This window comes from Rhinopithecus roxellana, chromosome 22, assembly GCF_007565055.1.
Source record: "Rhinopithecus roxellana isolate Shanxi Qingling chromosome 22, ASM756505v1, whole genome shotgun sequence".
NCBI classification, from domain to species: domain Eukaryota; kingdom Metazoa; phylum Chordata; class Mammalia; order Primates; family Cercopithecidae; genus Rhinopithecus; species Rhinopithecus roxellana.
In genome coordinates this window covers 9097339-9123653 of record NC_044570.1, presented here as the reverse complement: position 1 = coordinate 9123653, position 26315 = coordinate 9097339, and the positions used below count along the sequence as shown (strand labels likewise).

Genomic DNA, 26315 nt, shown 5'->3' with positions numbered 1-26315 from the left:
TCCATGTCACAAACAGAAGGGTCTACTAAAGAAGCAATATGTAATGGAAGGTAGCTCTTCTTCATATCTGTGTTAATGCAATACTCGGAGCTAAGAGAAGTGTTCTTTCTGGTCCGTTGTCTTCTCATGGGGCACTTTAAAGTGAACTGTGATCTGTAATTTGGAAAATAAGTTTCTCCCTAATAGGATAGAACACTCAGGTAAAAGTATTAAAAAACCTCTTGGAAAAGGTATGGTCCTTCACAGTGGAACCAAGTAGATGGGTACATCTCCTCATTCTTGGCTGGCCATCAATTCCTATTACTGTACAAGAGTGAGAAAAGAGTAGCCCTTGGAAATGGGTTAAAATTGAGTAGGCAGCTCCAATTTCCAATAAAAACTCAATATTTTTGTCTCCTATACCAAGGGTTACCTGAGGCTCCTCTGTGGAGATAGTAAGGTGTCCAGTGGGAGATACAGAGAATCTTAGGCCTATCAGTCCTCTACTTTTTGGGCCATTATGAGTCTGTGTCTCAGTCTGTCTTTTAATCCTGGTGCAATCCTTCCAATGACCTTCTTGCATACAGAAGACAAGTGCTGATTTTGGTCTAGAGATTGGTAAGTGAGGGACTATCATCTGAGCATCCTAGATGCCAGGGTTACCATATTTCTTTGAGAAGGGTAACTCTGAGGCAGCAGTGGTCCTAAAGTAACCACTAACAATTGTGCTTTTTGGCCAGTTCTTCTGTTTTTTGCCTCTTCCTCTGCTCTGTCCCTATTATTGTAAACCCCAAGGGCAATGTCTAAGAGTTCGCTCAGAGCAGTTGGTGTCCCATTGCTACCTTTTGTTGCTTTATCCAAATGTTAGGGGCAAACTGAGTAATAAAATATACACCCAAAGGAGCTCACACTTCCAAGGGGTCAGAGTATATATTAGTAGTTTTTCTCAGTGCCTCAAACCAACAGCCCTGAATTAGAGTGGGATTTTCATCTTTTTCCTGATATACTTCTCTTACTTTATCATAATCCACTGGCTTAATCCCACCGTTTTTCTTTCTATTAAACAAGTTAGTATGTAATTTCTGCATTTGATTCCTTGAGACCCTTTCTAGTAACCCCATTGAGGTCTAGATCTGAGACTGCATCTCTTCCCACAAGATAAATGGCATGACCTGGGTTACACACAGCTGTTCTATCTGTATGTTTATAACATAAACACTGGAATTCTTTGTTATTCATCTACATTACAGTAAGTGGATAGTAGGCCAGGCACCGTGGCTCACACCTGTAATCCCAGCACTTTGGGAGATTGAGGTGGATGGATCACATGAGGTCAGGAGTTCAAGAACAGCCTGGCCAACATGATGAAACCCCATCTCTACTAAAAGTATAAAAACTTAGCCATGTGGTAGTGGGCGCCTGTGGTGGTGGGCATGGTGCTAGTCACCTATAATCCCAGCTTCTCAGGAGTTTGAGGCCGGGAGAATCGCTTGAACCTGGCAGGTGGAGGTTGCAGTGAGCTGAAACTACGCCAGTGCACTCCAGCCTGGGTGACAGAGCAAGACGCTGTCTCAAAAAAACAAAAAAGAGGAAGGAAGAAGGAAGGAAAGAAGAAAGGAAGGAAGGAAGGAAGGAAGGAAGGAAGGAAGGAAGGAAGGAAGGAAGGAAGGAAGGAAGGAAGGAAATAAGCAGATAATATTTGCATGTCATATCAAGTTAAATCAGTCAACTTCACAAACTTATCTACAAACTACCCTGGATCCTTTGAAAACTGAGCAATTTCTTCCTTGCATATGGTCAAATCAGACACGGAAAAAGGCACATGTATTCAATTGTTCCTCCATCTCCATCAGCTACCTCTGACAGTAGACACAAATTTGATTTGGAGGGCTAGCATGGGGCCTCAATCCTAGTAGTATTGTTTGGGCTCACTTTCTTTGCAGTGGGGGATATGAGCCAGGGTTTGTTGGATAAGATGGAGGGGTGCCTGATGACCTTGGAGTGGAATCCTGCACTAAAAAACCAGTGGGGCTCCCTCAGCACTAGGGGACTGAGGAAGGTCTGAAGGGGGATTACAGGCCTTCTAGGAGAAGCAGCTAGGAGGAGGTCATCCAGGGTATCTGATGCAGCTTCTGGATATCTGGGAGTATCATGAGCCAGACACATTCTACAACTAGCCCTTAGGTTAGGATCCTGGTAGAGGGCCATAAAAGTCTACACATAAGGAAATTCTTTTTCTTCCTTTTTATAAAGCAAATCTAATTATATAATATCATTATAATATAAATAACTATGCCTAGCCCAAATCTATTGGTTTGCAAATTTGTATTGAACCCAATGAGGTTTTCTTTTTCAATTGGTCTAATAATTTAAACTTACTTCAACTGTCTAAAAAACACCCCACTGGTAATTATTTGGGGATGCTTGCCATTGTCCCTATGGCTAGAGTCACCATAAGGCTAACTCAGTTAGCCTAAGTTTAGCAAATGACTACTTACTTTTCACTTTCTGTAGATAGTAAGGTGTTACAAAAGTGAATTATAAGCTTCAAATGGGCATTTGGATGTTAAGCCTAAATTCCACAGAGAGTGAGCAACAGACAGAGAGGAGGGATGCAAGAGAGGAAGCAAAAGGGTAAATAGCATTGCCCAAAGGGCAACATCAACATCAAAGGCCCTGACTTGTCAGAGAACCTACCCAGTAGTAAAAATATAAAAAAAAGTTGCGTGGCCACTTGACTGCTATCGGTGGCTGTCCATCAGACTAGGGGCCTGGAACTTCCCAGTTCCTTGGACCAAGATGGGTTTGAACAGGCAGTTGTAGGATAGTACATAGAAAGCACGTTGCAAACTTCTAATGCTAGGGCAGAACAAAGTGAGACCAATATTCCCCTAGAAAGAAGGGCTATAACCCACCATCCTAGAAGGAATGTCAGTACCAAGTACCACAGAACATCTGGCATGGAGGAACTGGGGGATCAAAAATATCAATGCTGAAAACTCAGAGTGCCCAAGTTTCAGCCAATGAGGGATGCTGCACCAAATTACAAAAACCTTCAGGCGCCTGTGGAGAGGGGCCAGACAACAATGAAACCAAGAACAAGCTGGGGTCACAGAACACTGTGATGCTCACATCCCAGGATTAACACAATGGAGAACCTCATACCAAGTGCCCTACCTTAAACAATTGCCCAAACACAGTTAACAGAAAGTTAAAAGGAAACATAAGACTGCAAATAAAACATACACTTTAGATCTGAAAATAAATGACTGATAGAACAATAAAAATGGAGTCAGAAGGGAAAGGACTGAGGGAGGAGGTGACAAGGACATGCTTTGGGGCATTTAAGTGAGTTGGGACTTCTAAGTGATCACCTAGCCAAAGGCTTTTATTTTATATCCTAGTTCTGCTGCTGCTATGCAGATGGCAGCAGAAAGGACACTCAGCCATCCACCAGAGCAGAAATGGCACCAAGTGATCTTCCACATGGGACCCTGGTGAAGATCTCTCCAGGATCCCTTAGCTTAGGTAAACTCAGCTGCCATGGTGGGAGGGGCCAGCATGGGGACTGGTAATCCACCAGCCATTTCTCACTATCTTAATTACTGTCCAGCTGTCTGCTGTCACATCGATCACCAACTGCCTTCCTGCTGACCGCCATCCTGCTGGCCAACTGTTGTCTCACTGACTGCTGTCTCACCATCACCTCACTGACAGCCACTTCTCAACCCACTTCTCACACCGTCACCTCACCATCTCTCACGTTGCTGGCTTCTGTTATGTCGCTGTCTTCTCTCCTCACCCCACGTTGAGCACTACACTGAAACATGACAGATGAGTCCCAAAGTATGGCTTAGCCCATGAGGGTTCTTGCCTTTGTCAGGAAGGCTGAGGCAGGTTCCCTTGAGCCCAGGAGTTTGAGGCTGTGGTGAGCTACGATTGAAAAGCCACTGCTTTTCTAGAGTGGGTGATAAGGAAAAACCCTGCTACTTTTTAAAAAGTATATATACACAATGAAATGCTATTCAGACATAAATGATGACTTTTGTCATTTGTATCATATGTGTGAGCCTGGAGACATAATGTTAAGCAAAATAACTCAAGCATAGGAAGCACAGAAAGATGAATACTACACATTCTCACTCATTTGTGAGAGCTAAAAAGATACAAATTCATGGAAGTACAATTTTGAGTATTAAGGAAGTATAGCAAGGAGGGGAGCATGAACAGAGAGGTTGGTTAATCAATACAAAATTACTGCTAGTTAGGAGGAATGAGTTCTAGTAACACTGTAGGGCAAACACAGCTAGCCATAATTCATTGTATATCTTCATAAAGCTACAAGAAAAGGGCCAGGCACTGTGGCTCACGCCTGTAATCCCAGCACTTTGGGAGGCGGATCACCTGAAATCAGTTGTTCAAGACCAGCCTGACTAACTTGGTGAAATCCCATCTCTACTAAAAATACAAAAATTAGCCAGACACGGTGGTGGGCACCTGTAATCCCAGCTACTCAAGGAGGCTGAAGCAGAAGAATCGCTTGAGCCTAACAGGCCGAGGGTACAGTGAGAGGAGATCCTCCCATTGCACTCCAGCATGGGCAACAAGAGCAAACTCTGTCTCAAACAAACAAACAAAAGCTACCAGAAAGGATTTTGACAGTTTACAAAGCAAAGAAATAAATATTTGAAATAATAGGTATACTAATTACTCTGGTTTGATCATTGTAGGTGGTACAGTATACACATATCAAAATCTTACTCTGTATCTGATAAGTATGCAGAATTATATGTGGCAACTAAAAATGGAAGAGAAAAAAATTAAGAAATATTTCCAAATAAAAATAAAACCTAAAATAATATCTGAATTTTTTTTTTTTTTTTTTTTGCGTTTAAGATTATATGTTAGGCCAGGCGCAGTGGCTCACGCCTGTAATCCCAGTACTTTCGGACGCCGAGGCAGGCGGATCACGAGAGCAGGAGATGGAGACCACCCTGGCTCACACAGTGAAACCCCGTCTCTACTAAAAATAAAAATAAAAAAATTAGCTGGGTGTTGTGGTGGGTGCCTGTAGTCCCAGTTACTCGGGAGGCTGAAGCAGGAGAATGGCATGAACCCGGGAGGCAGAGCTTGCAGTGAGCCGAGATTGAGCCTCTCCACTCAAGCCTGGGTGACAGAGCGGGACTCCATCTCAAAAAAAAAAAAAAAAAAGAATATATGTTATATGTAGACACACTAACAAGTTGTAATGTAGGCACTTTTATAAAAAAAATGTGAGTGTATAGTCCCACTATTTTCAAACATACTATTTTATTTTCAAAACCTCTTACAAATACTTGTGTTTCTTATTCCAAGGCAATTACATATTTATGATTACTTATGGTGTCTTCTAAATATGTACAAATTTAAAATGAAAAGCATCTTTTTATAATTATAAGCTATAGTTGATTTGTAATAAATTACTTATGCCTATTACAGGTAAAGGTAGAAATTACATTTATATTTACCCAAATAAATATATTACCAAATTAAAATGATAGTTTATTTCTTTAATTTTACTTTAAGTTCTGGGATACATGTGCAGAAAGTGCAGGTTTGTTACATAGGTATACGTGTGCCATAGGTTAGCTGTGCAATAGGTTAGCTGCACCTATTGACCTATCATCTAGGTTCCTCCTCTCAACCCCATCACCCCAAAATAGCTCCAGTATGTGTTGTTCTCCTCCCTATATCCATGTATTCTCATTGTTCAACTCCCACTTACAAGTGAGAACATGCAGTGTTTGGTTTTCTGTTCCTGTGTTAGTTTGCTAAGGATGATGGCTTCCAGCTTCATCCACATCCCTGCAAATGGCATGATCTCATTCCTTTTTGTTTTATTTATGGCTGCATAGTATTCCATGGTGTATATGGACCACGTTTTCTTTATTTAGTATATCACTGATACACATTTTGGTTGGTTCCATGTCTTTGCTATTGTGAATAGTGCTGCAATAAACATAGATGTGCATGTGTCTTTATAGTGGAATGATTTATATTCCTTTGGGTATATACCCAGTAATAGCATCTTGTTGTTGTTGTTGTTGTTTGTTTGTTTTGTTTATTTATTTGTTTTTGAGAAAAAGTCTCGCTTGGTTGCCCAGGCTGCAGTGCAGTGATGCAACCTCAGCCTGCCAGGTTCAGGCAATTCTCCTGCCTCAGACTCCCAAGTAGCTGGGATTACAGCCATGTGTCACCCTGCACAGCTGATTTTTGTATTTTTAGTAGACATGAAGTTTCTCTATGTTGGACAGGCTGTCTCAAACTCCTGACCTCAGGTGATCTGCCCTCCTCAGTGTCCCAAAGTGCTGGGATTACAAGGGTCAGCCATGATACCTGTCCAAAATGATAGTTTTTTTCACCTTTGGGCATCAAAGATAAAACGTTTCTTGTCTCAGAAGATTCTGTGTTGTATTATCTTCTATCTTCGGTGCATTTTTGCTGATATTATCTATATCCTATTTGTATTACAAATGTTGACATATTGTTACTAGATTAATGTCGTGTATACATCATCATGGCATCCTTTCTTATAACCTTCAATTTTATAGATTTATATAAGAGAATAACTTAAATAAGCTCTAGCGAAAGATGACAACATCCCCTGTAAAAAAAAAAAAAAAAAAAAAAAGCTAGTATTTAACTTAAAGTTGGTGATTTGGGGCCAGGTGTGGTGGCTCACACCCGTAATCCCAGCACTTTGAGAGGCCAAGGCAGGCAGATCACTCAAGGTCAGGAATTCGAGACCAACCTAATCAACATGGAGAAACCCCATCTCTACTAAAACTACAAAATTAGCTGGGTGTGATGGCGGGTGCCTGTAATCCTACTTGGGAGGCTGAGACAGGAGAATCACTTGAACCCAGGAGGCAGAGGTTGTAGTGAGCTGAGATTGCACTGATGCACTCCAGCCTGGGCAACAAGAGTGAAATTCTGTCTCAAAAAAAAAAAAAAAAAAAAAAAAAAACAAGAAATTAAGTTGGTGATTTTTCCAGATTATCAACAACTGGTAGCTAAGTAAATTGGAAAACAGCAAGTTGAACTGCAGGTTTTAGGTTTTCCTGAAGACCTTCAGAAATGATGTGCTTGTTTTGGTTTTCTACAAAAATAGAGGCTCCCCATCAGTTTTTCTTTACTTTTTTTTTCCTTCAGGGTCTTATTCTATTGCCCGAGCTGGACTACAGAGGCAAAATCTTGGCTCACTGAAACCTCAGCCTCCTGGGCTCAGGTGATCCTCCCACCTCAGCCTCGAAGGTAGCTGGGACTACAGGTGTGTGCCACCATGTGTTGTTAATTTTTTCATATTTTTTTGTATAGACAGGTTCTTGCCATGTTGCCCAGGCTGGTCTAAAACTCCTGCCATCTGCTTTTCAACTTAATAGTATTGTTTGACACAAAATCCTTATTAATATATTCTTGCTTTTCTGGCCCATTAAGATTCAAATAAGTCAACCAGGAATTCCAAATCCTCAGGGTCTAGTAAATTCCTTAGTTACAGAGTGGAGGCTTTTAAAGAGACTATCACATGGCTACTTATTTTACAGATAATAAATAGAAGAACGAGGCTGCGCATGGTGCCTCACACCCATAATCCCAGCACTTTGGGAAGGCAAGGTGGTGGATCACTTGAGGTCAGAAGTTCAAGACCAGCCTGGCCAACGTGGTGAAACCCCATCTCTACTAAGAATACAAAAATTAGCCATGCATGATGGTGCACACCGTACTTGGGAGGCAAAGGCAGGAGGATGTATTGAACCCTGGAAGCAGAGGCTACAGTGAGCTGAGATTGCACCACTGCACTCCAGTCTGGACAACAGAGTGAGACTTCATCTGGAAAGAACTAGAAAAACCAGAGAACAGCTGATTAATTAATGCATATCACATCAGATTTGGAGCAGAAAATATGAATATAGCCGTCCACTCCTACATTCTCTATAGAAGCATTTTCACTACTTTATACCAACATTTATAATGTTTTCTTTCTCTGCTTCCCTCCATGCTGTCACCATCCTATCCCAGATTCCAGATCAGCCGAGAGATAGGGTAAGACACAAAACTTCAATCTTCTGTCTCACCAGGTCATGATTCCTGGCCTCAGGAATCATGCCTACACCTGCAGATACAGGTTCTGTTTTACCAAATACTACCTATCCTTTTGACTCTACCTTTCTACCCTGCCCTAATAGCTTTACACTCCAACAGACCCACAGTCCAGTACAGTCCCAGTAAACCTTGGTGACAGGCTGGCCTTCATAGCTTAATCATTTTAAGAAAGCACAACATAACAAAATATAGAGAAATAATTCAGTGAAGTTGGGTAAAGAATAACCAAAACTAGAAGTAATGCAGAGAGATTAAAATTACTTTTAACAATCAAAGAGAATTTATGAAGCTGGAAAATACAATGAATGAAAATTTAAAAGATGTGGAGAATATGAACAGCAGAACTAATCATACAGAAGAAAGACTCCATGAACATATGGGTTACTTGAAAACATACAAGCAGAAGAGAAAATATAATACAAACATTAAAAAAATCATATGGGATTGATGGAACAGCATCAAAAGAGGAAATGTTTTAGTTATAGAAGTTCATGAAGGAGAAAAGAAAAAGTTATAAAAAGCTTGGTTAAATAAATAATAGCATAAAACTTTCTAAACCTGGAAAGAATATAAAGATCCAGGCAGAGGAAGATTAAATGTCTTCCATCAGATTCAATCCAAGCAATACCACATGAAGACATGTTATAGTTAATTGTCAAAAATAAAAAACAAAGATGGGATTGAGAGCAGCAAGAGAAAAGAGGAAAAGAGGCAAATAATATACAAGGTATTACTAATGAGGCTTGCAGCAGTTTTCTCAGCAGAGACTACAGGCCAGAAAATGTGATGGTATACTCAGAGTGCTGAAGCAAAAAAAAAAATCAAGAATACTGTAAAGCTATTCTTCAAAAATAAAGCAAGCAAGATTTTCCAGACAAATAAAAGCAGAGGCATTTCATTACTATCAGATCTTTTTACAAGAAATACTGAAGGAAGTCCCTCAAGCTGAAAAAAAAAATGCTAATTAGGGACTGGCGAGGTAGCTCATGACTATTTCCAGCACTTTGGGAGGCTGAGGCGAGTGAATCACAAGGTCAGGAATTCAAGACCATCCTGGCCAAGATGGTGAAACCCCCGTCTCTACTAAAAATATTAGCGGGGTGTGGTGGCAGTCCCAGCTACTCAGGAGACTGAGGCAGAGAATTGTTTGAACCTAGGAGGCGAAGGTTGCCGAGAGCCTCCAGCCAGGGTGACAGGGTGAGGCTCTGCCTTAAAAAACAAAAATATACTAATTAGTATCAAAAAATAAAAATAAAAGTATAAAATTCACTGGTAAAAGCAAATACACAGTCAAATTCAGAATACTCTAATATGCCCAGCTAATTTTTTGTATTTGTAGAAGAGATGGGGTTTCACTGTGTTCGCCAGGATGGTCTCGATCTCCTGTGTATTAGAATATGTAAGTAGTACTTAACCACTTATATATTCTTCTGAAGGTTGTTAAAAAAAACTATTCAAAATCATACTAGCTACAATAATGTGTTAAAGGATACACCACATAAAAAGATATAAATTATGACATGGAAAACATAAAATTGGGAGGGGATGGGGCAAACGTGTAAAACCCTCCTATGTGGGCCGGGCGCGGTGTCTCACACCTGTAATCCCAGCACTTTGGGAGGCCGAGACGGGCGGATCACGAGGTCAGGAGATCGAGACCATCCTGGCTAACACGGTGAAACCCCGTCTCTACTAAAAAAATACAAAAAACTAGCCGGGCGAGGTGGCGGGCGCCTGTAGTCCCAGCTACTCGGGAAGCTGAGGCAGGAGAATGGCGCAAAACCGGGAGGCGGAGCTTGCAGTGAGCTGAGATCCGGCCACTGCAATCCAGCCCGGGCGACAGAGCGAGACTCCGTCTCAAAAAAAAAATAAAAATAAAAATAAAACCCACCTATGTGATCAAAGTCCAGTTGTTACAGTTTAAAATGGCTTGTTGTAAGTATAACAGGTTTTTGGTAAGCCTCATGGTAACATAAGCAACAATTGTATGATAGATACACAAAAGATAAAAAGTAAGCAATCAAAGCATGCCTCTACAGGAAATCAACTTCTCACAAAAGAAGATAGCAATAGAGGAAGAATGAAATAGAGAATATACTAAGTAACCAGAAAATAATTAATAAAATGGGAGAATAGTAGTCCTTAACTATCAACAATTATCATGAAAGCAAATGGATTATCAGAGAGACATACAGTGGATATATGAACTTTTACAAAACACCAAACTTAACTATTAATATAAACACCACAAGAGAATACTTTTCCTTGAAGGATACATATAGACTAAATTTAAATGCATGGAAAAAGATATTTTGTACAAATGGAAACTGAATAAAGTACAAGAGTAGTTATACTTACATAAAGTAGACATTAGCCGGGCGCGGTGGCTCAAGCCTGTAATCCCAGCACTTTGGGAGGCCGAGACGGGCGGATCACGAGGTCAGGAGATCGAGACCATCCTGGCTAACATGGTGAAACCCCATCTCTACTAAAAATACAAAAAACTAGCCGGGCGACCTGGCGGGCGCCTGTAGTCCCAGCTACTCGGGAGGCTGAGGCAGGAGAATGGCGTGAACCCGGGAGGCGGAGCTTGCAGTGAGCTGAGATCTGGCCACTGCACTCCAGCCTGGGCGACAGAGCAAGACTCCGTCTCAAAAAAAAATAAAATAAAATAAAATAAATAAATAAAGTAGACATTAAATGTGAAAAATTATAAAATGACAAAAAGTTATTGTTTCATGATAAAGGCATTAATATATCAAGAGGATATATCCAAGTATAAATATATATGCACTCAACATTGCAGTACCTAAATATATTTATAAATTTATTGTATATCTATTTTATCATTTATATATAAATATCCCATGGTCATTAATGTTGAGTTTTTCTTAATTTACCTGTTGGGTCTATGTTTTCTCTTAAAAAAGTATCTCTTCAAGTATTTTGCCCATTTTTAATTGAATTATTTGTTTTTGGACTACTAAGTGTCTTTTTTTTTTTTTTTTTTTTTTCTGAGACGGAGTCTCATTCTGTCCCGCAGGCTGGAGTGCAGTGGCATGATCTTGGCTCACTGCAACCTCTGCCTCCCAGGTCTAAGAGATTCTAATGCCTCAGCCTCGTGAGTAGCTGGGATTTCAGTCTTGCACCACCATGCCTGGCTAATTTTTGTATTTTTTTAGTAGAGATGGGTTTCACCATGTTGGTCAGGCTGGCCTTGAACTCCTGACCTCATGATCATACTCCAGGCTGGAGTACAGTGTCATGAACTTCACTGCATGCTCTGCCTCCTGGATTCATGCCATTCTCCTACCTCAGCCTCTGGAGTAGCTGGGACTACAGGCACCCGCCTCCACACCCGGCTAATTTTTTGTATTTTTAGTGGAGATGGTGTTTCACCGTGTTAGCCAGGATGGTCTCGATCTCCTGACCTTGTGATCCGCTCCCTGTGATCCACCTCCCAAAGTGCTGGGATTACAAGCGTTCGCCACCGCACCTAGCCAGTTCCTCATTTTTTATTTTAGATTTCTCTTTACGCTGTTGGTTATTTCCTTTGTTGTGCAAAAGTTTTTTAGTTTAATGTAATCCCATTTGTCTATGTTTGCTTTTGTTATCTGTGTTTTTGAAGTCTTATAAAGTCTTTTCCATACCAATAAATTTTCTCTAAGGAACTTTTATAGTTTTGAAAATTATGCATAAGTCCTTAATAAGTCTTTAGTTAAGTTTTTGTATATGGTGATAAATAGTGGTCTTGTTTCCCTTTTTTGCAGGTGAATATGCAGATTTCTCAGCACCATTTATTGTACCCTTTCCCAATATGGATATTGATGCTGTGATTTAAAAAATCAGTTAATTTTAAGTGTATGGATTTATTTATGTATTCTCTATTTTGCTCCATTGGTCTGTCTATTTTTATGCCACATTGTTTTGGTTACTATTGTTTTGTAGTGTATTTTGCAGTCAGGTATTAGAATGCATCCAGCATTGTTCTTTTTACTCAGATTGTTTTGGCTATTTCGGGTTTTTTTCTGGTTTCATATGAAGTGTAGAAGTATTTTTCCCTTTTTGTGAAGAATGTCACTGGCATTTTGATAGAGACTATATTAAATCTGTAGTTTGTTTTGGCTGGTATGGACATCTTAACAAGACATGTTAAGTATGCCTTATTTGGTATGCTTCGGAGAAAAAGTTTCCAATTGAAATTTGGATCCAACTGAAATTTCAATCCAATTGAAATTTTTTTAGATTTTGGCATATTTACATGTACATAATGAGATATCATGAGGATGGGAGTGAAGTTTATTTAGGTTTCACATATACCATATATACATGGCCTGAAGGTAATTTTATACAATATTTTAAATACTTTGTATATGAAGCAAATTTCATGTTCATTAAACCATCAGAAAGCAAAGGTGGCAGGTGTAAAATTTTCCATATGTGACATCATATTGCTACTCAAAAAGTTTCAGATTTTGGACCACTTAGAATTTCAGATTCTCTGAGTAGGAATGCTCTATCTGTATTAATTCTTCCAATCTATGAACATAAAATATATTTTTATTTATTTTTCTGCCTTCAATTTCTTGATTGAGACATTATGGTTTTCATTCTAGAAATCATTCGCCTTCTTGTCTAAGTTATTTGTAGGTATTGTTTTGTAACTATTAAAAATGGGATAGCTTTCTTGATTTCCTAATATGATAGCTTGTTTTTAGATTATAGAACACTATTGATTTTTGTATAGTGATTTTGTATACTGCAAGTTTACTGAATTCTTTGATTAGTTCTAATTTCTTTTGGTGGACTCTTCATTACTTTCTATATAAAATTACAAGCCAATATTTCTGATGAACATTGATGTCAAAATCTTCAACAAAATATTAGCAAACCAAATTCAACAGCACATTAAAAAGATCATTCATTGTGACCAAGTAGGATGCATTCCAAGGATACATGGATGGCTCAACATACACAAATAAATAAATGTGATTCATCACATTAACATAATAAAGGGAAAATATAATTATTCAATAGATGCAGAAACAGTGTTTGACAAAATCTAACATCCTTTAGGATAAGAAACTTTTAACAAATTGGTTATAGAAGGAATGTACGACAACACAATAAAGGCCATATATGTATGACAAGCACATAGCTAATATACTGAACAAGAAAAAACGGAAAGCTTTTTCAGCAAGATCCGAACAACACAAAATGATATCCATCTTCACTGCTTCTATTCAACGTTGCAGTGGATGTCCTAGTCGGAGCAATTAGGCAGAATAAATAAAATAAGTTAAAAAATAAAATGCATTCAAACGGAAAGGAAGTTGTTAAATTTTGTGCGTGTGTGTGTGCAAATGACATAATCTTAATACATTTAGATATCTCTAAAGACTGCACACACACACACACACACACACCAGAACTGATAAACTGATAAATTTATTAAAGTTGCGGGACACAAAATTAACATACCAAAATCTGTAGCATTTCTATACGCTAGGAACTATTTTACAAAGAAATCGAACAGGTGCGGTGGCTCACGCCTGTAATCCCAGCACTTTGGAAGCCCGAGGCGGGCGGATCTCGAGGTTAGGAGATGGAGACCATCCTGGCGAACACGGTGAAACCCCGCCTCTACTAAAAACACAGAAAAACTAGCCCGGCGTGGTGGCGACGCCTGTGGTCCCAGCTACTCGGGAGGCTGAGGCAGAATGGCCTAAACCCGGGAGGCGGAGCTTGCAGTGAGCCGAGATGGCGCCGCTGCGTCCCAGCCTGGCGAGACTGGGTCTCAAAAAAAAAAAGAGAGAGAGAAAGAAAGAATTCAAGAAAATAATGCCATTCACAATAGCTACAAAAACAATGTAAATAATCACTAATGCCATGATGGGTTATTAATATTAAAAATATTGGGCCGCGCCATGGTGTTTGTGGAATGGAGGGAATCCGGGAGGCAGAGCTTGCAGTGACCCGAGATAGCGCCACTGTCCTCCACCCTGGGTGATAGAGGGAGACTCCGTTTCAAAAAAACAGAATTTTTTTTTTTCAGCATGGGCATGATGGCTCATACCTGTAATCCCAGCAATCTGGGAGGCCGAGGTGGGAAGATCACTTGAGGTCAGGAGTTTGTGACCAGCCTGGTCAACATGGCAAAACCCTGTCTCTACTAAAAATACAGTAATTAGCCAGGTGTGGTGGCGCACACCTGTAATCCCAACTACTTGGGAGGCTGAAGCAGGAGGATCACTTGAACCCGGGAGGAGGGTGTTGCAGTGAGCCAAAATCATGCCACTGTACTCCAGCATAGGTGATAGGGCATGATTCCATCTCAAAAAAAAAACATTTTTTTTTACAGAAATAAAGGGGAAATCAAGACATTTTCATATAAAGGACAACAAAAATACTTTATTGCCAGAAGATATATGCTAAAGGAATGGCTAGTAGAAATGTCCTAAAAATAAAACAATAAAGAATTCTGAAACATCAGGAAAGAAGAAACAAAGGAAAATACAATAGACTGTATCTCTGCTCTTGAGTTTTTTGCCCATTCATGAGTGAAAACGTTTGAGGAAGCAACTGAGATTTTTTTTTTTCAACAGGAGAATCATTAAACAAACAGTGATAATCCATGGACTACAGCTCAGTGATGAAAGAGGATGAACTATTGGTTTCCAGAGAATTATATTTGGTCAGGAAAAAAAAAAAAAAGCCCATCTCAAAGGTTCCACACTATACAATTTCACTTGTATATTTTTGAATTGATACATTACAGAAATAAAGAACAGAATAGCAGCTGTCAGAGATTTGGGATAAAAATGGGGATGGGAGGAAAGTGAATGTTGTCCTAAAAGTGTAATTCAAGGGATCTTTGTGGTCATAAAATTTTTCTGTATCTTAATTATATCAATGTGACTATCCTACTTTAGACATGTTCTATAATTTTGCAAGATATTACTACCAGGGAAAACTGAATAAAGAATACCTGGGATCTTTATTGTTTCTCACCTCTGCATGTGGATCTCCAGTTATCTCGAAATTAAAGTCTGATTTTTTTTTAAGACTGCGATATGAGAAAATGTGAAGATAAGACTCCACTTGAAATGCCTTCAAATGCTTTTCTGAAGCATGTCAGGAAGACTTTTAGCAATTTCTGCTCCCCTCAGAGGTGCTGGGCTTTATAGACTCCTGCAATTACCTTGTTTCATTGGTTGGTTGGTTTTCTAAATTTTTATTTATATTTATTTTTTTGAGGCAGAGTCTCGCTGTTGTCCCCCAGGCTGGAGTGCAGTGCTGTGATCTTGGCTCACTGCAACCTCTGCTTCCCAGGTTCAACAGATTCTCCTGCCTCAGCCTCCCCAGTGGCTGAGATTACAGGGGCAGACCAGCACACCTAGCCATTTTGTCTTTTTAGTAGAAATTAGGTTTCACCATGTTGGCCAGGCTGGTCTTGAACTGCTGACCTCAACTGATATGTCCGCCTTGGCCTCCCAAGGTGCTGGGATTACAGGGATGAGCCACTGCACCCGGCCATTTGATTGATTGATTGATTTTGTTTGTTTGAGATGGAGTTTTGCTCTTTTTGCCCAGGCTGTGGTGCAATGGCGCAGTCTCGGCTCACTGCAACCTCTGCCTCCCAGGTTAAAGCAATTTTCCTGCCTCAGCCTCCCAAGTAGCTGGGATTACAGGCATATGCCAACATGCCCAGCTAATTTTGTGTTTTTAGTAGAGACAGGTTTCACCATGTTGACCAAGCTAGTCTTCATCTCCTGATGTCTAGTAATCCACTCACCTTGGCCTCCCAAAGTGCAGTTTATTTTTTAAAATTCATTAAATTTGGTTATTAGTAGATACATTTTGGAAACCTAAAATGCAGGTTTGGGCTGGTGTGGTGGCTCACATTTGGAATCCCACCACTTTGGGAAGCTGAGGTGGGTAGATTACCTAAACTCAAAAGTTGGAGACCAGCCTGGCCAACATGGAGAAACCCCATCTCTACTGAAAACAAAAATCAGCTGGGTATGTTAATCCCAGCTACTTGGCAGGCTGAAGTAGGAAGATCACTTGAGCCTGAGAAGTCAAGGCGGCAACAAAGATCACTTGAACCAGTGCCCTGCAGCCTGGGTAACAAAGCAAGACTCTGCCTTTAAAAAAAAAAAAAAAAAAAAAAAAAAATGCAGATTTTGGAGCAGATAGGGTTTGGTGCCCCTAATCCTTGCATTGTTCAAGGATCACCTCTATTCAGGGACAGGAGTATATGGATAGTTGCCTCTGTACTGACCATGTACAAGAAAATAAGCTGAGAACAGGAAATTCTGCTCAAAAAAGCAGAAAGGGAACAAAAAGTGAATTGATCATTTCAAAGTTATTTTGTTTTTCTTTTTTTTTTTTTTTTTTTGAGACGGAGTCTCGCTCTGCCGCCCAGGCTGGACTGCAGTGGCCAGATCTCAGCTCACTGCAAGCTCCGCCTCCCGGGTTCTCGCCATTCTCCTGCCTCAGCCTTCAGAGCAGCTGGGACTACAGGCGCCCGCCACCTCGCCCTGCTAGTTTTTTGTACTTTTTTAGTAGAGACGGGGTTTCACCGTGTTAGCCAGGATGGTCTCGATCTCCTGACCTCGTGATCCGCCCGCCTCGGCCTCCCAAAGTCAAAGTTATTTTCTTATAGTGTTAAAACAGATGGGACTTCCTTATTTTGGTAGTTCAGGTAAGCTGGGCCCCTTCTATTAGTACTGTCACTCTTGTTTTTTTGAAAATTGGTCCATTCAGAGTTGATTGTGTGGCACCTAGTCGTGTTACCTAGCATCAGTGACTGAATTCTGGTTTTGTCTGGTCTTTTGGGCCTAGTGAAGAAATTTGGTCCAAAACAATGGCCTCCTGTAAATTTCATTGATCAAACCTATGCTTTTAAAAATATAAATGTTAACACTGAAACAGAATAAGCTGAGAGACTTATATTAAGAATGCTGACAAACTGCTTTTTCATTTGTAAGCACAAACTGATTATTAAAAGAAAAAGCACAGTGGGAAGGACGTAAATGAACTATTAATTGGAATTGGAAACATTAAAGAAGGCTACAAGAGAAGACCTGTACCTGTCCATGTGACTTTCTACTCTGCTATTTCTAAGACTAATGTGTACCAAAATTTATCACTGTGAATGAAATTAGTAGAATAACTACACAAATGGAGACTAGCTCTTCTCAAAAAGTGTCCATTTCATCAGGAGTTTTACCTGGGCATGCCAAAAGATAATCTCTATTTAAACTTTAAATAGAGGGCTGTACTTAAAAGCTACTGTGTGAAATTTGTTTTCCTAGCCATCCCTTATATAGATTAGATTAGATAGGTAGTTACATAGATAGCCAGATGGATACACAGACACATACATAGATACATACATAGATATACACATAGATACATACATAGATATTAAGAAGGGAACAATGGATACTTTTTTTTAAAATGTTATTTTGTCAATAATATTTTGGGACTTTTTCTTTCTTCTTGTGTTCATAAATCCAGTGAACATGGGATAAATTAATATACGAAATTTTTTATTTCCTCTTCTCACCCCTAAGCCAATTTCTAGGCATTTAAAACAGAAAAATAATCACAAAATTATTAACTGTTTTCACCCTTACTTTTAACTCTGAAGTTACCCAAACAAAATCACATAGCTTGAATGCTAAATAAAATCAATAAAGAAGACAGTAACAGCATGTTCCTGATTGTCCACAAGAACAACCATGCCACAGGTTGCTGCTTTCTTGGTACATGTTTACCAGGACAAGAAATGGGCTGGAGACATTGTGGTGCTCATAGTTCTCAGGAGACTTTCTGGCATGGAAGAATGTTTTACTGTGCTCTGATTTTGAAGAACAATCATGCCATTTTTTTCTTATTACATGAGAATTTACCTGTAAATTCTCTTTTCCCCTCTAGTGACAGTGCAGTCACAACACATTTAATGTTTATCACTGCAACTATGTATCCTTCATTGTTAGCACCTCTGTGGTTTGTACCACCATAAAAAAATGGGATTAAAGTTGACAGATTCAAAAACTATGTAGAAAACATAATAATGGGAAAACTATTTAGAAAACATAATAGAGCAAAAGAGAATATAAAAAAATAGGAAAAAGCCACATTCCTGAAAAATGACAGTAACATATAAATCCTGGCATATATAAAACAATTACCTGGCAGGGTCATGTGAATCATGTAATCGTATATATTAGATTTTTGGTTCTTCAAAAGGAATTAGTAACATACAAGAATTTCATGTCCACATAAAAGAGACAAGAAGGTATCTCTTGCCAAAATCAACTCTTGCTACATCTGACTTCAGCTTTTTAGTATAACTATACTATTAGTAACTTTGTTAGTGGTTTTTAATGCCTTAGCAGAAAACTGAAACGGGACCCAAAGGTTTTCAGCTTGAAAACCGTGGTTTCATGCTGTTATTCTGCTAAAGTTCTGTGCTTGACCGTAGCCACCACTTCTTAATAGCAGTGCTGAGATTAAAAAAAAAAAAAAAATGTCCTGAATGGTACTACCTAGATTTTCTTCTAGGGTTTTTATGGTATTAGGTCTAACATTTCAGTCTCTAATCCATCTTTAAAAAAAAAAAAAAAAAAAAAAAAAACAGACTCCTGATTCCAGTGTCAGACAGTATCTCCCACACAGCGAGGCTTCCTTCTCAGTGAGCCTCACAAGGGCCCTTCATTAGGGAAACTTTAAATGCATTATGTAAGTGTGAATGCAGTCCTCACATTTATGTAAGTAACAAGTACTTTCCACCACTGGTTGGCAATCTGAATTATGGTGAAGTGGATCTAAATCAGTACTGAGACCAGTCTACTAATCCATGTCTACCTAAGAATTAATTTCCTATAAGCTAACATCCAAGTTAAAATCAATAAGTTTATATATATCGTTAACAATTCAAATCAGCATTAACTTTCCTGCAGGGGGGAGAAAAGATTGAGATTTAAATAATCTTTATTTAAATCTCTTCTGAATTCTGGTTTTGTCTGGTCTTTTGGGCCTAGTGAAGAAATTTGGTCCAAAACAATGGCCTCCTGTAAGAGAAGAGATTTAAAATATATGTTTATTTTGTATATTTTGTGGGTTGCTATTATATATCTTTTAGAAAAAATAACAGGGGCCAGGGTGGTGGCTCACGCCGGTAATCCCAGCATTTTGCAAGGCCAAGGAGGGTGGATCACAAGGTCAGGAGTTTGAGACCTGCCTGACCAAGAGACTAGCCTAGCCAATATGGTGAAACCCCATCTCTACTAAAAATACAAAAATTAGCCAGGCATGGTGGCAGGTGCCTGTTCTACTAGCTACTCAGGAGGCTGAGGCAGAAGAATTGCTTGAACCCAGGAGGCGGATGTTGCAGTAAGCCAAAGATTGCATCATTGCACTCCAGCCTGGTGACAGAGCAAAATGGTGACTCACACACACACAGAAACATACACACAAAAGAGAGAGAGGAGAGAGAGGGAGGGAGGGAGGGAGGGAGAGAGGGAGGGAGGGAGGGAGGAAGAAGGGAAAAAAAGAATAGGTAATGAATGAAATCAGTAAATTACACAAAATATAAACCAAGGGCATTTTTTGTTTTGTTGTTAATATTCCACAAACTGATTTTTAAGTTGTACTAGGAAGTTATTGTAAGATCTTTCCTTTTTTATACAAGCATTAAAAGTCACGGGAGCTGAAGAGTTTGCTTATTTTTTTTGTTTTTGCTGTTATAACTACTATTACCATAAGCTTAAATAAGAGTAATAGTACTTTTTCTCCAGGTAAGTACATCCTGTTCATAGGATTCATGCTTGCTGTGCACACAAACAAGTTTGTTTTCATTAAAACAAATACTGCTGGGCGCGGTGGCTCAAGCCTGTAATCCCAGCACTTTGGGAGGCTGAGACGGGCGGATCACGAGGTCAGGAGATCGAGACCATCCTGGCTAACACGGTGAAACCCCGTCTCTACTAAAAAATACAAAAAAGTAGCCGGGCGACGTGGCGGGCGCCTGTAGCCCCAGCTACTCGGGAGGCTGAGGCAGGAGAATGGCGGGAACCCGGGAGGCAGAGCTTGAAGTGAGCCGAGATCCGGCCACTGCGCTCCAGCCTGGGTGACAGAGCCAGACTCCGTCTCAAAAAAAAAAAAAAAAAAAAAAAAAATACTGTGCAGTTTGTTATTGATCCTGAGAATTAACATTTGCAGAATCTGAGATGCTCTTTTTCACATAAGAAACTAAGTAACATGAGTAATATGGTTCAGAATCCTTAGACAAATTAACACATTAGTCTTATGCAGTGTCTAAACCATATGTTAGTGTACATTTAAAACAGAAGCCTATTGTGGTATAAAGGATGATTTATAGAATAGTCAGTCATGATTTTATTCATTAATATAGCTCTAAAATTTGGAGAACAGTAAGACATTCTTCCAGGCCACAAAGTCTCCTGAGAATTTTGAGTCCCACAATGCCTTCTGCCCATTTCTTGTCCTGGTAGACATACACCAAGAAAGCAGTAACCCAGGCCCAACTTTGAAGTGGAGCTGGAAGTGGGTGATGGAGGAATGTGGAAAGAGATGGGAGAGGAAAGAACTCTGTATCAAGAGCTGCTTTACCTGAAGAAAGCTAAAACAGATTCATTACCTTGACATGGCTACCTAGGTTCCTCTAGGCAGCTCCTGAAGTAAGCACATGTGATATTCATATCAAGACCCCTGCTGCTGGTTACCAAACTTAAAAATGAATTGGGCTGTTAGAGGGGAAAGAACTCAAATAGCAGCTGCCACAGACATGGCACCGGCAATATTTGGCTGTGCTGTCTTGTAACAGGTCTGCTTAGAGGGCCTTCTATTGCTAGTAAATAAAAGAAGGGTGTTCTTGTGCTCGTAAGTATAAGCTTAATAGAAGGAGAAGACTGCTAAACAAAGTTGTTATAAGAAATACTACCTGTGGAGATAGCATAGACTATCAAGAGTACTCTTGGTTCTGTTTGGTAAACATGTAAAATTGGCATAAACTTAGCCAAGGAATACATAGTCTTGTCCTTTTACAATCCTTTAACAATTCAGGAAAATCAAGGTTTGCAAATGTTAATTTTCTGCACTTTCACAGAAGATTAAATGTTTAAATTCACCAGCATAATTCGTATTTTTGTTCCCTATTTTGCCATTTTATTTGGAAAAGTTGTGTTCCTTGGTAAAATTGTAACACTGTATTCAGTAACAAACATGTTTAACAGTCCATACTGTGGTTTTTATTTTGCCCTTTTATTACCAAGTATTTGTCTTTAATTATATTATTTTCTTCGATCGCACTTACTTTTCCTTTTATTAATTTCCCAAGTTGCCAAAATGGTGTTGAAATTGCCACTGAATATCAGTTATGCAGCACTGATTATCAGTTATAGAAAATGAGAAAAAAACTAATTTGATTAAATATATTCTTATATATTTTAGTAGATTTAATATATTTATATTTAGTAGATTGGTTTTGTTTCATTTGTATTTGCTTTTGCTATTAGAATAAAATAATTTTAGACCAATGGAACAGAATAAAGAACCTAGAGATTAGCCTGCACACTTACAACTATCTGATCTTTAAAAACCTGACAAAAACAAGCAACAGGAAAAGAACTCCTTATGTAATAAACGTGCTGGAATAACTGGCCAGCTATATGTCCAATACTGAAACTAGATCCCTTCCTTTCACCACACACAAAAATCAACTCAGGGTAGATTAACAACTTAAGTGTGAAACTGAAAACTATAAAAAGTCTGAAAAACAACCAAGGCAATACCATTGAGGACACAGGCACAGGCAAAGATTTCATGACAAAGATGCCAAAAGCAACTGCAACGAAAGCAAAAACTGAAAAATGGGATGGATTAATCAAGACAGCTTCTGCACAGCAAAAGAGACTATCAATAGCATTAACAGACAACCTACAAAATGGGAAAAAAATTTACAAACTATGCATCTGACAAAGGTCTATTATCTAGCATCTACAGGGAACTTAAACACATTTACAAAGAAAAACAACTCCATTAAAAAGTGGGTGAAAGGCCGGGCGCGGTGGCTCAAGCCTGTAATCCCAGCACTTTGGGAGGCCTAGGCGGGCAGATCACGAGGTCAGGAAATCGAGACCATCCCGGCTGACACACTGAAACCCCATCTCTACTAAAAAATACAAAAAAACTAGCCAGGTGTGGTGGCGGACGCCTGTAGTCCCAGCTACTTGGGAGGCTGAGTCAGGAGAATGGCAGGTACCTGGGAGGCAGAGTTTGCAGTGAGCAGAGATGGCACCACTGTACTCCAGCCTGACAACAGAGACTCCGTCTCAAAAGAAACAGAAATACCATTCAAGCCAGCAATCCTATTAGTAGGTATTTATCCAAAGGAATAGAAATCATTCTATCATAAAGACATATGCGTTAGGTTAATTGCAACACTATTCACAACAGCAAAAACATGGAATCAACCTAAATACCCATCAATGATAAATGGATAAAGGAAATGTGGTCCATATAGACTGTACATATGGCTATAATGTAGCCATAAAAAAGAATAGTATCATGTCTTTTGCAGGGACACGGATGGAGCTGTAGGCCATTATCCTTAGCAAACTAACGCAGGAATAGAAAACCAAATACAACATGCTTTCGCTTGTAAGTGGAATCTGAATGATGAGAACTCCTGGACACATAGAGGGAGCAACACACACTGGGTCTTTCAGAAGGTGGAGGGTGGGAGGAGAGAGAGGATCAGAAAAATTAACTAATGGGTATAGGCTTAATACCTGGGTGATGAAATAATCTGTGCAACAAACCCCCAGGACACACATTAACCTACATAACAAACCTGCACATGTATCCCTGAATTTACAATAAAGTTTGAAAAAAAGAAGAAAAGTATTTTGTTTTTATTAATTTTCACTAGTAAACCATGCTCACATGAAAGTTAAGCACACATGCATAGCCAGAGGTTGCCTGCCTGACAAATTTCCATAGATCTACATCTTAGGAAAACGAGTTTTATCGATTATTGTTTCACTGGAGGAAAGCACTCCTATCTTTGGGTGAGCATGTTTCCTAAAATAGAGATTTTTAATACTGTGTTTATTGTAAACCATAGTGAAAATACTGTGCTTTTAAGTAGCAGCAAAAGGTATGTCTATATGATGAGGTAATGATTATAAATTAATCAACTATCTAAACTTTAGCAGTTAATACCTGACATTGTAAATTTAAAATAAACTACCTAAACATTAGTAGTAAATACCTGACATTAAAATAATGCTATATCCTGTTTGAAATTCCTGTAGAAGATATTAAAATGGGTAAGAAATTTCTCTCCTTAGCTTGTCAAGATAAAAAGATTAAGTTCTAAACTGTTTTGATTTCTGCCCATCTCCACTGGAGAGATGCTAAGTAGAATTAACTCAGTCTCTTAGTCCTCATTATTACACTTCTGATCTCCTTTGTATATGGCTGTGTCTAAATTCTAGGTTTAGTGACCTCAGTATCAGGCTCATTGGAGTCTCTCATAAATAACAGGCCACAAAGAAGTGTAAGAATCCTAAGACAGGAGCTCTTTCCTTTCGTTGCTGCGGCCGCAGCCATGAGTATGCTCAGGCTTCAGAAGAGGCTCGCCTCTAGTGTCCTCCGCTGTGGCAAGAAGAAGGTCTGGTTAGACCCCAATGAGACCAATGAAATCGCCAATGCCAACTCCCGTCAGCAGATCCAAAAGCTGATCAAAGATGGGCTGATCATCCGCAAGCCTGTGACAGTCCATTCCCGGGCGCGACGCCGGAAAAATACCTTGGCCCGCCGCAAGGGCAGGCACATGGGCATAGGTAAGCGGAAGGGTACAGCCAATGCCCGAATGCCAGAGAAGGTCACGTGGATGAGGAGAATGAGCATTCTGCGCCGGCTGCTCAGAAGATACCGTGAGTCTAAGAAGATTGATCGCCACATGTATCACAGCCTGTACCTGAAGGTGAAGGGGAATGTGTTCACAAACAAGCGGATTCTCATGGAACACATCCACAAGCTGAAGGCAGACAAGGCCCGCAAGAAGCTCCTGGCTGACCAGGCTGAGGCCCGCAGGTCTAAGACCAAGGAAGCACGCAAGCGCCGTGAAGAGCGCCTCCAGGCCAAGAAGGAGGAGATCATCAAGACTTTGTCCAAGGAGGAAGAGACCAAGAAATAAAAGCTCCCCCTTTGTCTGTACATACTGGCCTCTGTGATTACATAGATCAGCCATTAAAATAAAACAAGCCCTTATCTGCAAAAAAAAAAAAAAAAAAAAAAAAAAAAAAAGAATCCTAAGACAGTGTTAAGAAGTACTGCTGCAAAGTATCTGAAGGCATCAAACCTTTTATTTTTTCCCCAAGAATCTGTCTCTGTCGACCAGGGACACCATTTTTTGTTTCCCCATTGTTCTATTTCTTCACTGTAGATTTAATATTCATCAAATCTTATAATGACCAGTATCAATAAGACAAATTACAATTCAAATGTTTTTCAAGCATTTTCTATACATAAGGTACTATACCAGTGGATGGACTATAGTAATAAGGCAAGTTCACATTCTAGTCAAGGAGCAAATGTTGACCAAATAAGTAAATATTTAATCATTGTACCTATACATCTCTATTTCTATACTTCAGAACCAGCAAAATAGCTTTTTAAACTTCCAAAATGCATCCCCTGCTTGAGGTTCATTGTATATAACTGAATTTATAAAACATGTTGAACCTTTAAACAGGAAACGAGAAAAAATTAATTTGTAATGCAAAAGTCAGATATGTATTGGTACAAGTAAAACTGGGCTCCAGAATTTGGTTCCAAAGAATTTTTTGAATATAAGGTATCAAGCAAAGAGTCACGAAAGACCTCTGTTAGGAGACTGAAGTTAAAGCAGGTTCTGGGTCTTCGTTAGCCTGACTATAGAAATACCAATGAGTAGCTTAGATTATAAAAGCTACTGGTAACCAGCACCTCTCATGGACTTATCCTGATTAGTTCTGGAACAGACACAGATAGGCCTGGGCGTTGGAAATGAGTTTGTTGAAGAATGTACATTCTTTTTCTACTTTGTCCACATCCTCCATAGTAAACTTCCCATATCCTGGAGACGACTAGTAATGCACATTGAGTAGTTTCTATGACCAGTGTTTGTTGTACAAATTTACCATCATAGGGAACAATGTCTCCTTTGTCATGAAATACATTTTGTCTCATACTTATACATAATACACTGAAGTTTGACTTTGGCTAATTCTGGCAATGATACAAAAACAAATACAGAAAGATAACAAATTCAAATGACTTCCACATGCTTCTTCTTTCCCCTATGCTCATTTCACCTTCAATCCCTCATCCTGTGGAATTAACCTCTTCATCACCTGCAAAGGGAGTCCGAGATCTTAAAGGGAATATATGCATACTACTTTGATCTAGTAATTTTCAACAATAAAACTGACAAAAATGATTAGACATCTGGAAGAAGCTGTTGAGTGCATATGCACAGACGCTCCATTAGTCCCAATCTCCTAGAGACTAGATATCTGAAGGATTTTAGTATAACTAGAAATCATCTCTTACCTTGTCATTATCAGTCCTGTTTCACCAGGTCTAACTAGAGACTCGTTAGTTACAGTGTTACCTAAATTTACAATTATTGTCATGCTCAAAAAAAAGAAGGAAAAAAAAGTAATTTAAGGAGACCATATATTTTAAAACTAATTCTCCTAAACTTTAATTAAATGTATATTTCAGTGTACAAATTATTCAGTTATTTGGAATGATTAGAGATAATTGGAAATCATAGCTTTTTATTGTCAAGGCTCCAATAACTGCACAAAATAGCTGCTGCTTTCTATAATCCATATTATTAATAATAATAATTATCTTTTATTAATAAGAAAGTCTTGAACTGAGAACACTGCACTTTTTAGTCTGATTTTATTGATTAAAAGGTTTTCTTAATTTATTTCAGTGATAAAGTTACAATGTCTTAAAAACTTTTTCCTTTTTTTTTTACTTTCTTTCATGTAACTTCCAGATGTGATAATATAGTCTCTTTACAATACTCTGAAAATCTTTTAAAGATACGAAGTTGAGTCTTGAGTAACACATGTCAGATCACTGTGCCTGTACCAAAG

The 26315-nt window shown here is 39.1% G+C and overlaps 1 protein-coding gene and 1 pseudogene across 2 annotated transcripts in view; one reads left to right on the top strand and one right to left on the bottom strand.

Annotated features, from left to right (window-relative positions):
* The window catches only part of DDX3Y (DEAD-box helicase 3 Y-linked), a 66527-nt gene that overhangs the window by 14173 nt on the left and 26039 nt on the right, over positions 1 to 26315 (bottom strand). The gene's annotated exons all lie outside the window — the stretch shown is intronic.
* On the top strand, positions 23728 to 24448 carry LOC115895640 (annotated as a pseudogene). Its single transcript, XR_004055824.1, has one exon. The product of XR_004055824.1 is annotated as a 60S ribosomal protein L19 pseudogene (transcript).